We start from the raw sequence: 12513 nt of genomic DNA, 5'->3' as shown, positions 1-12513 counted from the left end.
GCTAGGGAGATTCTAGAACAATGTATCAATAACAGAAAAGCAATATAATAAAATTAAAATTTTAAATTTCACCTCTGATACCTGGTCTCTGCAAATTACTTAACTTTTCTAGGTCTCAGCTTAGTCGTCTGTATATTGAGTAGATTGGTCAAAATATTCATTAAGATTCATTTAGAGCCTATTACTCACAGAGCTGGACATATGATTTAAAGCTCTTGTTCTCAAGTGTCTCTTCCAACCAATAAAGAAATCTAACCTGTGGATGCCAATAACTTTGAGCCAGATATTACTAACTCTTTAATGTTAATTGATCATTAAGACCATTATTTATAACTGAACTCACGATCCTGAAACAGTTTTCTCAGCACTCAAGAAAACATCCTTGGTCTCTCTCTTCTTCCACCAGCACCAAACAAACCTTCAGGTAATCAAACATTAATTTATTGATGGAGCCAAGATGGTAAATACAGAATCAATATTTCTCTTCAAACAATTTTAAAAGAATACCCCAAATCAAATTTTGGAGCAGCAGAGGCAACAAGAGGTCAAAATAAGACATTTTTCCAGCCTAAGACAACTTTATGAGGTTGGCTGGAAATATCTGTGACCCTCAGATGGCAGCAGTACCAACATCTTTGGGAATTCTCAGCCCAGAGTTATTAAGGGGATCAGTCAATTGGTCAGAAAGAGATTAAAGGGTCACAATTCCAAAATGAAGAGGAAGGGAGCAGAGACCTTGCTTGCAGTTCCAAGACAGAGAGTAGCATTAAGACTTATGGTTGCCAGGGAACAGATCACAATTCCAGAGTCAAGTGCTGGCTCTTAGAGTTTCAGGAGATTGTGGGTCTTTTCTGGGTTAATAACAGAGCACAGATCAGGAGAGGAGTAACCACATCTCTTCCCAGATCATCCCAAATGGGAAGCACCAAAACTTGAAGAATCCCAGAATAAGCTTTGAAAACAACAGGGCAAAAAAAAAAGTCTGAAGTTGCACTGCCTGTATGACATCAAGTGAGCAGAGTGAATTTTAACATAAAGTTAAAAGTCAAGAAATAGGTTGAAAAATTGATCAAGAAAAAAAAAAAAGAACTTTTCTATAAAAAGCTACTATAGTGGCTGGGAAGACTAAGACAAATTCAGAAGAAGATAACAATAGGAAAACAATTACAAGCAAAGTCTCAAAGGAAAAAAATGCTAATTGAAAACATAATTGGCAAAAATTCATAGAAGGATTAAAGAAAGAGATAAGCAGTAGAATAAAAATTGGGAAAAGCAATGAGAGATGAAAGTAAATTATAAAAAGCAAATTAATAACATGATTAAAGAAGTACACACAAACAAATGAAGAATTGGCCAAATGAAAAAGAGGTACAAAAACTCACTAAGGAAGTGGAGGAGGTAAAAAAAGGGAGGGTGGATTAAGGGATTCAGGGGTCAGAAGCAAAACAAATTTGGGGTAATGGATATTATAGAAAGAGAGAAAATAACAAACATAAAAAATTGAATGGAGGGAAATATACAGTCAGTAGTCATAACTGTGAATGTGAAAGAGATAAGAATTCTAATAAAATAGCCAAAACAAATAGCTGAATGAATTAGAAGCCAGCATCTGACAATATCTTGTTTAAAAGAGACACATTGGAAACAGAAAGACAAATATAGAGTTAAAATAAAGAACTACAGCAGAATCTATTATATTTCAGCTGAAATAAAAAAGGCAAGGGTAGCAATCATGATTTCAGACAAAGCAAAGACTTGATTAAAAAAGATAATCAAAGAAACTATATTTTGCTATGACAGCATCATAGAAACTGAAATAAGCTCAAAAAATTTTGCAGCAAGTTTCTCTGATAAAGGTTTCATTTTTAAAATATTTAGGGAACTGGGATAAAATTAAATTTATAAGTTAACTTTATAAAATTTAAAGTTAAATTTATAGATTTAATTTATATTCCCAAATGACTAAATGGTCAAAGGATAGGAATAAGCAGTTTTCAGAAGACAAAATCAAAACTACGTGTAATCAAATGAAAAAATACTTCAGTTACTCTTGATTGGAGAAATGCAAATTAAAATAGTTGTGAGATTTGAGTTCACATCTATTAGAAATGACAAATACTAGAGGAGATAAGGAAAAGTTGGCATACTAATAATTATGCGAGAACAGGCTATAAAACTGTGCATATTCTTTGACATATAGAAATACCATTACTAGGTTTATATCCCCAAAGAGATCAAAGAAAAAGGGAAAACGATCTGTATGTATAAAAATATTTATAGCAGCTCTTTTTGTAGTGGCAGACAATTGGACATTGAGAAGATGCTCGCCAAATGGAGAATGGCGGCTGAACAGGTTGTGGTATATGATTTTGTGGAATTATTGTGTATAAGTGAATACTACTATTCTATAAGAAAGGGGAATGCTTTGAAGGCAAGGGGGAAACCATAACAAGACTTATATGAACTAATGCAAAGAGAAATGAGAAAAACTGGGAGATCATCATGTATAATATCTACAATGCTGTATAATCAATATCAAAGATTTGCCTGCACTGTACAATGCTCTAAGACAACTTCAGAATTCTCCCCAGGAGGTGCCATCCTGCTAGAGTCCACTCTGTGGGGTGGACTTGCTCCCTCCCCAATGGACAAATTGCTTTCCAGTTCTCCCGAATGAGGTTACTGGCGCAGACAACTAACGACTTGCAATGGAAAAAATACTCTCCACCTCCAGGGAGAGAACTGATATAATTTTCTTACTTTATTTTTTGTATGACATAGCTCATATAGAAATATCTTTTGCATTATTCATATTTATAATTTATATCATTTTGCTCACCCTCTTGGAGAGAAGAGGAATTTAGGAAAGGGGAGAATCTAGAAATTAAAATTAAAAAAATAATATTCAAAATTATTTTTTTAAACAAGCATTTATTGAATGCCTAGCATATTAAATTACCAAATAAATTGACTTCAGTATCAATAACAAAAAGCTATTATATAATACATTGCTAGGCACTGTTGTGCTAAGCAATTTATAAATATCTTCTTAGATCATCACAATTGTTGGAAGTAGGTATTTTTATTAAACCCGTTTTATCAGTGAGGAAATTGAGACAAATAGACATTAAGTCACACATCTAGTCAGTATCTGAGGCAGAATTTGAAATCAGATCTTCCCTACTGCAAGACTGTAGACCTTCTGTAAGCCTCACACCACTTAGCTGCGGTCCCATAGAAAGCAGGGTAATATTCTGACTCCAACACAGGTACACAGGACATTGATATTGTCAGTATACTGGTGCCTTGTGCTTGAAAGTTGTAATGAATTCTATGAGATTTGTTTGCCTTTAAGGCTCTGAGGAAAGACAGATATCCTTTTTCTTTTTGCTCCCTGCTTGCTATTTTAGATTAACCGATATTGCCTATTAATATAAAGTTGTGCATTGAAGAAGAGGATCTGCCAAAAGCAGCCCAGTGTTATTTTAGCTCTGTCAACAAATCCGAAGAGCTGGCAATTACTTTTAATTCCATTTGCTGCTTTGAAGTTTCTGCATGATTAATGTAAGCCATTAATTTTCAGACTATAACTAGGAATTTTGCCTTCTCCAAATCTTGCATCAAACTGTGGCCCCATAGTGAGTACTCATGAGCATTCAAATGGCCCATGAACTTGGGAAGGAATTGAATAGTTGAAACTCTTCAAGTATAAGGAGACTATCTGGATCATCCAGGCTGAGTTTCATTGTCCAAAAACAGAGGTCACTTGTAAGTGATCAATTCCTTGACTAATTCTTGCTGATGTGATTTCCCAAATAAAGAAAATGTATATTTGTACCTAAATTTATGGAAATTCTCCTTTCATGGATGATGAAAGCATTTTTTCAGGAGATTTTTAGCTTTATACTCAAATTGTTGTTGGTGGTGTTCAGTTGTTTCAATCCTGTATGACTCATTGTGACACAATTTGGAGTTTTCTTGGCAAAGATACTAGATCGGTTTGCCTTTTTCTTCTCTATAAATGAGGAAAGTGAGGCAAACAGTGTTAAATCATTTGCTCAAAGTCACAAAGCTAGGCCAGATTTGAACTCAAAAAGATGATTCTTCCTGATTCCAAGTGTGATCCTCCATCCACTGAGATACCTAGCTTTCCATTCATATGCAAAACAACTAATCATCTGGGAAACTATCAAATTAAAATCTATGAAAAATTATTAATTGTCAAGTTGGATCTGGCCACTTTTTCTTCTTCTGACTGTAATCTGTCCAATTTTAACCCTGCCTTGCAGGTTGCTTCTGACTTCATTAAATGAAAAGCTTAACATAAGATAGACTGATAATGGGATCTGGAGTCTGAAGACATAGATTCAAATCCTATCTCTACTATTTTCACCTCTATAACTTTGACAAGAACCTTCATCTGCCTAGACTACAATATTAAATTACTGAAGAAATTGACTTCAATAAAATATCATATATTTTATTTTGTTTTATTTATTATATATTTATATTTTAAATATAAATAACAAAATAAAACAAATTAAAGAAGAAAAATTATAAACTGTGCCTATTTCTTCATCTGAATAATTAAGAGATTAGATTAGATTCACCATTTAGGTCATTTATGATCATATGAATGGCTTAACTACTTTAAGCCCTCTTAAGGGAGTTAAAAGAAAGCAGGAATTTGTTGTTTTTAGGTGTTGACTTTTACTCCCCTGCTTGATTTGCCAGTTCCCCTGTACTCCTTTGTAATGCCCTCAGGTATTGACTTTAAAACTCAGTGTTTCTCATTTCTTATTCCACCTAAAAGAAGAAAGCAAATTTTCCTCTAGACCTAATTCACTAAATGTGTCTTATATTTCTTTTCCTCTTTCCTGGGACTATTTCTTGGCTTAGCCTTGTCTGGGATATGAAACTGGTTTCTCGCCTTGTCATCTCCATGACTCAACTCTGATACCAGTGTCTCAGAAGGATCCATCTCATGTCTTCTCTCTGGTCTATTAACACAAGTCAAGTATTGAGACAAATCATGTAACAATTGTAATCTCTTCACCTACACCAACATTCTAGCACTATTGTTGTCATTTGGAAAAAGGAGGACTCGTTGACTTCAAGTGCAAACAGAACTTTTAGGTTAAGGAGGTAGTCATACAAGACCTCCCTTAACCTCAGTAAATTCAACTTGGCTCAAGAACTGTTTTCCTTATTTCAGTTTTTTTGAACACATGCTTTCCCACCAGTTGCCTTTCAACCTATAAAAATTGGGACCACTTGATCCTTGCTCCTTTCCTTCTCTTATACAGGGACATTCTGTCATCTTCATTTGCACAATAGAATTTAAATGAAAAGAAAACAGACTCTGAAAATGAAGCAGATAACCATTGTGAAGGGTTTTAAAACACTTTATCAAAAGACAGGCAATACACAGCAAGCCATATGGTGGGGCAATAAAGAATGAATAAGCAGGATACTTAGGTTAGGGGAGGGAGAAAATCACAGGCTTCAAATTAGCAGCCAAATGCTCATCTAATCCTGCACAGAAAAAAAAAAAAGAGAGAGAGACTGGGTTATATGGCAGATTTGCATACATTTTCTGAGATATTCAAGACTCAACTTGAACAAAAAATATGTGATTCCTATGTATTTGTTTAAGCCTCTATCACCTCTCCTTTGACTAGTGAATAAGACTTTTCTTTGGATTCCCTCTTTCCAGGATCTTTCCTCTCTAATCCATTTTCCACAAAGTTGCTAAAATATTCTTTAAGCACAAATGTGATTACATCAAGACCTAACTGAAGAATCTTCACTAGTTCCCTATTTCCTCTACAATAAAATGCCCTCAGCTTGGTATTTAAAATATTCACAATTTTCCTCCAGTCTCCAGATTGATTTAATATTACCTCCCCTTCATTCACTTTCTTTTCTAGCCAAACTGGATTACTGGCTGTTCTCTGAATGCATCATTTTCCTTTACTGCTTTTATATGTTTCTTAAGGTTATCCTAGACACATGGGATGCAATGACTGATGTGTCTCAGAATATTTCATTTTCTTCTAGGTTTAAGCTAGGGCCCAACTCCCCTAGCAAACCTTTCCTGATCTTCCTCACTGTTGATGTTCCTTTCTTCCTTGAATTATGCCTTAGGATATCATATTTTGTTCATTTATTTCAGCTCTTCTTGGCAAAGATACTGGAATGGTTTACTATTTCTTTCTGTTGAGGTGTATGAATGAGATCCCTTCTGGTCAGAGATGCGGGTTCAAAAGCTAAAGAATTCCCAAATGTTAAGAGACAGGTCAATTCTCCGAGAACCTCCACAGCCGTGGATCATAACATCTGATGGAGTTGAAAGGTACCCTTTTCTGACACAAGTGTTGCAGACTGGGAATGAGATAAAGTAGAGGCAGAGGGAAGAGGAGAAAAGTCAGACAACTCAACGGCCTCTCAGTCAGAGAACAATAACTGCCTCTCAGTCTCCTTTTATCATCCTCTCACAAGAGGAGATCCATTCTGCAGGTCTGGGTTGGATCTCCAGCAGCCACTGTCGGGTGGCTCCCCTGTATTCCAACAGCTCTCCATTGTATTCCAACACCCTAACCCCAAAGTCTGTGGCAAAAAAGGCGGTTTTATTTTTCACTAAGAGGCTTTTCCTTAGAGGGCATATTTCTTAATGAAGAAATTTGCAAAGAATGAGTTGGCAAAAACCTATTTTATGAGCAAATCTGGGGACAGTTTGAACTGGTTATCAGACCAGGATCTCCCAATTGAATGAGAATCACTTTGAAGCCTTTTTCACCCTGAATGGGGGATCTGGTTTTCCAAAAAGATCAGTGGGGGGTAATTTGCCATTGAATGATACTGCTTATCTCAATCTGTGAGGATGTGCCTTCTTTCTAGACTCTCTGGAGTCTGGAGAAAAAGAGGGACATAATTTCAGTGATTATTTTACACCGTTTTTACAGAATTCACTCAGTCACTTCTTCAGTTCATTTTACAGATGAGGAAATTAAGACAAACAAGTTAAGTGACTTGCCCAGGGTCACACAGTGTCTGAAGCTGAATTTAAATTCAGAAAGATGAGTCTTCCTTATTCTAAACCCAGAACTTTACCCCCTGTGCCACCTAGCTTCTTCCACCATGCTGTATACTAAGTAGATTAAAAATTCTTATACAATTATCTTCCTTTTGTCTTTGTATGTCCTGGACCTAGAGGTGCAATATATTTGCACATAGTAGGCAATAAATAAGTATTTAATGACTTGAGCTGATTTGAAATCACAGTGAAAATGTAAAGAGCCTTTTCTTCAGGCCATAACAGAGTGACAGACTCTAATGAGAAAAACCAGTAGCATTGAACTTAAATTGGAAGGAAATTTAAGATCACTTAAATTAGCCCCTTCATTTTATATAGAAATAAACTAGGGACCAGAGAAGTCAATGACTTGGCCAAGATCACATACATCAGCATGGCATATCTATGATTTGAATTCAGATCTTTTCACTGCAAATCCAATGTCTCTTTTCTGTAGTGATTTTAAGACATTATGTCCAGGGATGAAACAGCTAAGTTTCAAGTTTTCAGAATCTTAGAAAACAATCATTAAAATCTTCTCCGGTCTTCTGCAACTCTGAGATCAATTAACCATTGCTAATTAAGTATTTATATGTGCCAAGAACTCTGCTAAGTGGCAAAATAAATGTTATAAGCATTTATTGTCTTCATTTTCTTTACATCTCCTTCTGGTCATCGAACAAGGATTGTGAGGGAATAAGTCATGCTATCAAGGACTCCATGCTAAACTGAAAAAGAGATAAATAAACTGCAGTCATAAGCAGCAGCTTCTTAACTCACTACTTGTTGCAGGGAGCAGATTGTCAAGGTGTGGTCCCACACTGTTTATTCTCTTTCCTTTTGCACAGATGACATTCCAAGCTGCATCATTAGAATGCAAATGGGAAAATAATCATACCTGATGCTGACAACTTTTTAAGAGGAAATGATAGTAAGTTGGCAGACCAAGATGATAAAAAGAGGCAGGAGAAATAGAGGAGCAGAATAGCCACCTGGAGCAGTAGTTCAGGCATCTTTCACTAGAAAAATTGCTATATTTTATGGAGATTTATGAAGCCTATTTAAAAACTGACCCCAGAAAGTTCAGATGGGGTCACAGACAAGTAGCATTGTGTTCAATTGTGTACACATTTTTTTTTAAATCTGTGTCAACAATTCACAATTTCATGCAATGTTCTTTCCATTCTTAATATATTGAAATGTTCATAGCATTTACAAGTGGCATTTATATGTCACCTTAAAGCTTGCAAAGCATTTGAGAAACATAATTTTATGGTAGGTGAAGGTAGATGTCATTGTTATTCCCATTTTCCAGTTGAAGAAACTGAGGTAAACAAATATTAAGTGCTTTGCTCAGTGTCTTAAGACTAGTAAATACCTGAGGCAGGATTCTAACTGGTCTTCCTAAGTTCAAGTCAGCATTCTAAATACTGTACCATAGTCATAGCTGTTTATGTTTGTTGATGTTCAAATTTATAACAAAAATAATGATTATGACAATGATGATGAAAAGACTTAACTAGTCAATGTATTTAACTTAAAGAGGAAAACATCATGGTGTAAAAAGTGAGGGACTTTCTGTAGCAGTCCAACCATGAACATATCTACTAATGTTTCTGGTTTCTTCTTTCCTCATCTGTAAAATGAGAAAAACATTACTTACTGAATCAAAGAGTTATCAGAAAGATGAAATAAGGTTTATAAAGCATTACATAAATGTTAGGTATTAACATTTTTGATCAAATACCCACTGTGGTACAAAGCACTTTCCTAGGTACCATGGGAGGATAGAAAATGAAAAAAAAAATCCTTACACTCCAATTGGCAAACTATTATGTAAAAGCACAGAAAAGATATAGGACAGCATATTAAAAACACTAAAATAGGGCAAGTAAGTTTCAAGCAAAGGGAATATCTAAGTGAAAATGGAGCTTAAAAAATATCAATGTGGGATAAGTTTAATCAGGAAAGGTTTGGAAAATGTGAATTTTCAATTAGATTTTGGAAAGGTGAGGGATAGAGAAATGAAAATTAGGGTGCTCAGAGTGGGTAGTAAGAAGCAATGCATAAATTTAAAGAATGCTCCAAATCTAAAAGTCAGTGGAAGACTTCATATTTAATCTGAAGTAACAAAGACAGGAGGCTTCCAGTAGAGCTTGTTGAATGTTACATATTTTTTATTCATTGTCTGTTTTCTGCAAGATAACAAAGGTAGTGAATAAAATTCTTGGTCTCATTCCTGCTGCTGTCGAGAAAATAATTCAGAATGAAGTTGAATGTGTCTATTGAACTCAAGTTAGGGACTTCTCTTCCCATTTGGGAAGAGAAAGGGCCAACTAACAGTAGAATAGCATTTAAAATGATGATTCTCAGAGAACTGCAATTATGTCACATCATTTTACACCCTTTGTTAAATTTGAGAATAGTTTGTTTTCTAATAACATTCAATGATCTCATTCAGGATTCAATTCCATTTAACCACCATGTTTATTATTTGCAAGGGACATTGGACATACAAAGATCAAAATGAAATAGTCTCTGAACTCAAAAGAGTTTATGTGGAGAGAGGGGAAACAAGATGAATACAGAGAAGCAAATATAAAGTTTCTAAGGAAAAATACTGATGACTGAGGGTTGAGTGCAGTCAAGGAAGTAGGAAGTAATATCTCAGACTTCAATAAGACTTTGATGGGTAAAAAAAAGATATGAGTTTGAGGTGAGAAGGCCATGAAACCCAGGAATGGGATAACCTGTGCAGCTTTGCAATTATGAGGTCATAAAATGCTAACTAGTAGTTCATTTGAGTTGGAATGTGAAGGGTAGTGCCAGAAAATAAAAGTAAGTCATAGTAGGGTTGGATTATAAAGAGCAATAAATGGGTTTTTGGGGAGTTCATATTTTATTTGAGAGATATCAGGGCTCCTTTTGAAGAGTAAAGCAATATGGTCAAACATGAATGTAAAAGATTATTTCAACAAGCTGTGAACATAATGGATTTGGATAAAAGATGGAAAAGTGACTAGAGGGAGGAATCTCTCTAGTTAGGAGTCTGTTGAAGTAGGCCAAATAAGAAGTGATGAGATAAGAGTATGGGAGTGGTGTGATGGAGATGGATATAAAGGTACTGTAGAAGTAAAACCAACAAAATTTGACAAGATTTGAGCTTGACACAGGAGTTCTAGAAAGCAAAAGAGTCATTGGTTAGGAGCAAGCTTGGTGGTGCAGTGGATAGAGTACCATCCCTGAAGTAAGGAGGACCTGAGTTCAAATCTGATCTCAGACACTTAACACTTCCTAGGTGTGTAAAGCTGGTTAAGTCACTTAACCCCAATTGCCTCAGGAAGAAAAAAAGCCAATGCTTACTCTCAGGTTATAATGTTGGTAATTGAAAAGAATGCAATACCTTCCAAGGAAATAAAGAACTTCTTGGTGAGAGGGGAGTAAAGAGTTCTATCTATTTTAGCAAGGAAGATGCCAAAAGAGGACTGGAATTCAATTGAGAGCTTATTGTTAGAAACATAGATTCAATAGTCACTTGCCTATTGATAATAAATGGCTTTGGATAAGATCACCAAGGAATATAATGTAGCGAGAAAAGCATCAGATGATTATCCAAAAAAAGAAGACTTAAGATGACAGAGAAGAAAATTAAAATGACATAGAAAGAGAAGAACCAGAAGACAACAGATTCATGGAAGCTGAGAAAGAGTAATTTATATAATCAAAAATCATAGCAAAATCAAGAAAGATGAGATCTGAGAAATAAAATTTAGTAAAGAGGACAAACATTGTGATGCTTTATATAGAGGGATAGTATGATGGTAAAATTATCTTAATATTTAAATTCACATGACCATTTTGAGGATAATGGAGTCATCAAAAACACTAAATAACTTCTCAAATGCAATCCTGTCCTTTTTCATGTTTATAGTCCCAGTTCGTTGCTCTTTTGTGGAAGCTATACGAGGTGAAGCTGCATGAGTTATTCATCCAAATGTATATTTGGACAAATGGCATACTGATCCACTTGGATTTTTCTGTATGGATAGTTTTATTGCATTCCATAATTATAGATCTTCTTGAGGAGGCTCTGCAAAATGACAAGGCTTAAAGTGCAGTATCAGTCAATGTTATCTGTAAATAGAAATATTTGTGGACCTCATAATCTGTAATTCTATAGTCTCCAAAGCTTCATAGATCAGTGGCTTCCAAAAACCAGTGGAAAGGGTCATGGAAGATTCATAGTCCTGTTCAAGTCAAATCTAGCTTCAGACACTTCCTAACTATGTGACATTGGGAAATAAATGCAAACTCAGTTTCCTCATCTGTAAAATGGGAATAATAGAATCTGACTTACAAAGCTGTTATGAAGATCAAATGAAACAATAATTGAAAAACACTTAGTAGTCCCTGGCACATGTTAATTGTTACATAAATGTTATTTGTTGAACTAAAGAAAGGACCCCAGCACATCGAATCAATCAATAAACATGTTAAGCACTTACTATAAATAATTGGATAGAGCTTGAGTCTTGTAATTATAGACTAATGAAAGCTCGAATTACCTACAATTGGGAGGAATAGATGGGCTGAGATCTTCACCACAGGAGTGAGGACCAACAGTGATGAAATGAGAGATATATTAATGTATCTAAGGATAACTGCTTCAAATTTAAGTGTTGTTTTTACTGGAATTATACTCCATTCAGACTTCCCTCTTGGATTTGCTTTCAATCCCAGAATATTAAAGGTAAAAGGGATTTAAATACCATCTAGGCTAGGTACTCTTAAACTTTTTTTGCGTGTTACAGTTTCTTTTCTACCAAAGCTGGGGGGGGGGGGAATGTTTTTTAAACCATTGAAGGAAATATTTGAATGAGAAATTAGTGAGGGAGAAAAAAGATTTTTCCCATCCTAATTCAAAGATCCCCTGAAATTTGTGGTTGGATTCTTGGGTATCTATGGACCCCAGGCTAAGAAATCTTGATTGAGGTCAATCCCTTCATTTTACAGTTGGGAAAACCAAGGTTCTATGAGGGGATGAAAATTTTCCAAGGTCACATAACAGAGTATGGCAGTGTCAGAAGCTAGGGATCTTACTCTCTTATGTAGTTCTCTCTTCACAATATCCTGCTGCCTTCCAGATATAGAATAGGAAAGCATATGTATATGATCTTGGCAAACACACCAAAAGAGAAAGAAAGAGAGAGAGAGAGAGAGAGAGAGAGAGAGAGAGAGAGAGAGAAGAGGAAGAAGAAAGAAGAAAGAAGAAGAAGGAGAAGAAGGAGGAGAATAAGAAGTCCATTTTAAAACTGGTGTTGGAGGACAAGGTTAATGCCTCACTTACAGGCTAAATATATTGTGTCCTCCTATTGTTTCTAGTTTCAGTATAAGAGAGATAAGAATCAAATGCATATAATAAACTATGCTATAATTCT

The 12513-nt window shown here is 35.2% G+C and overlaps 1 protein-coding gene across 2 annotated transcripts in view; it reads right to left on the bottom strand.

The window, feature by feature from the left end:
• GRIN2A (glutamate ionotropic receptor NMDA type subunit 2A) overlaps window positions 1-12513 on the bottom strand; it is a 506739-nt gene that overhangs the window by 143412 nt on the left and 350814 nt on the right. The gene's annotated exons all lie outside the window — the stretch shown is intronic.

Source organism: Sarcophilus harrisii, chromosome 1, assembly GCF_902635505.1.
Source record: "Sarcophilus harrisii chromosome 1, mSarHar1.11, whole genome shotgun sequence".
Taxonomy (NCBI): Eukaryota; Metazoa; Chordata; class Mammalia; order Dasyuromorphia; family Dasyuridae; genus Sarcophilus; species Sarcophilus harrisii.
Note: the sequence above shows the minus strand (reverse complement) of the source record. Positions and strands in the feature narration are given on the sequence as shown.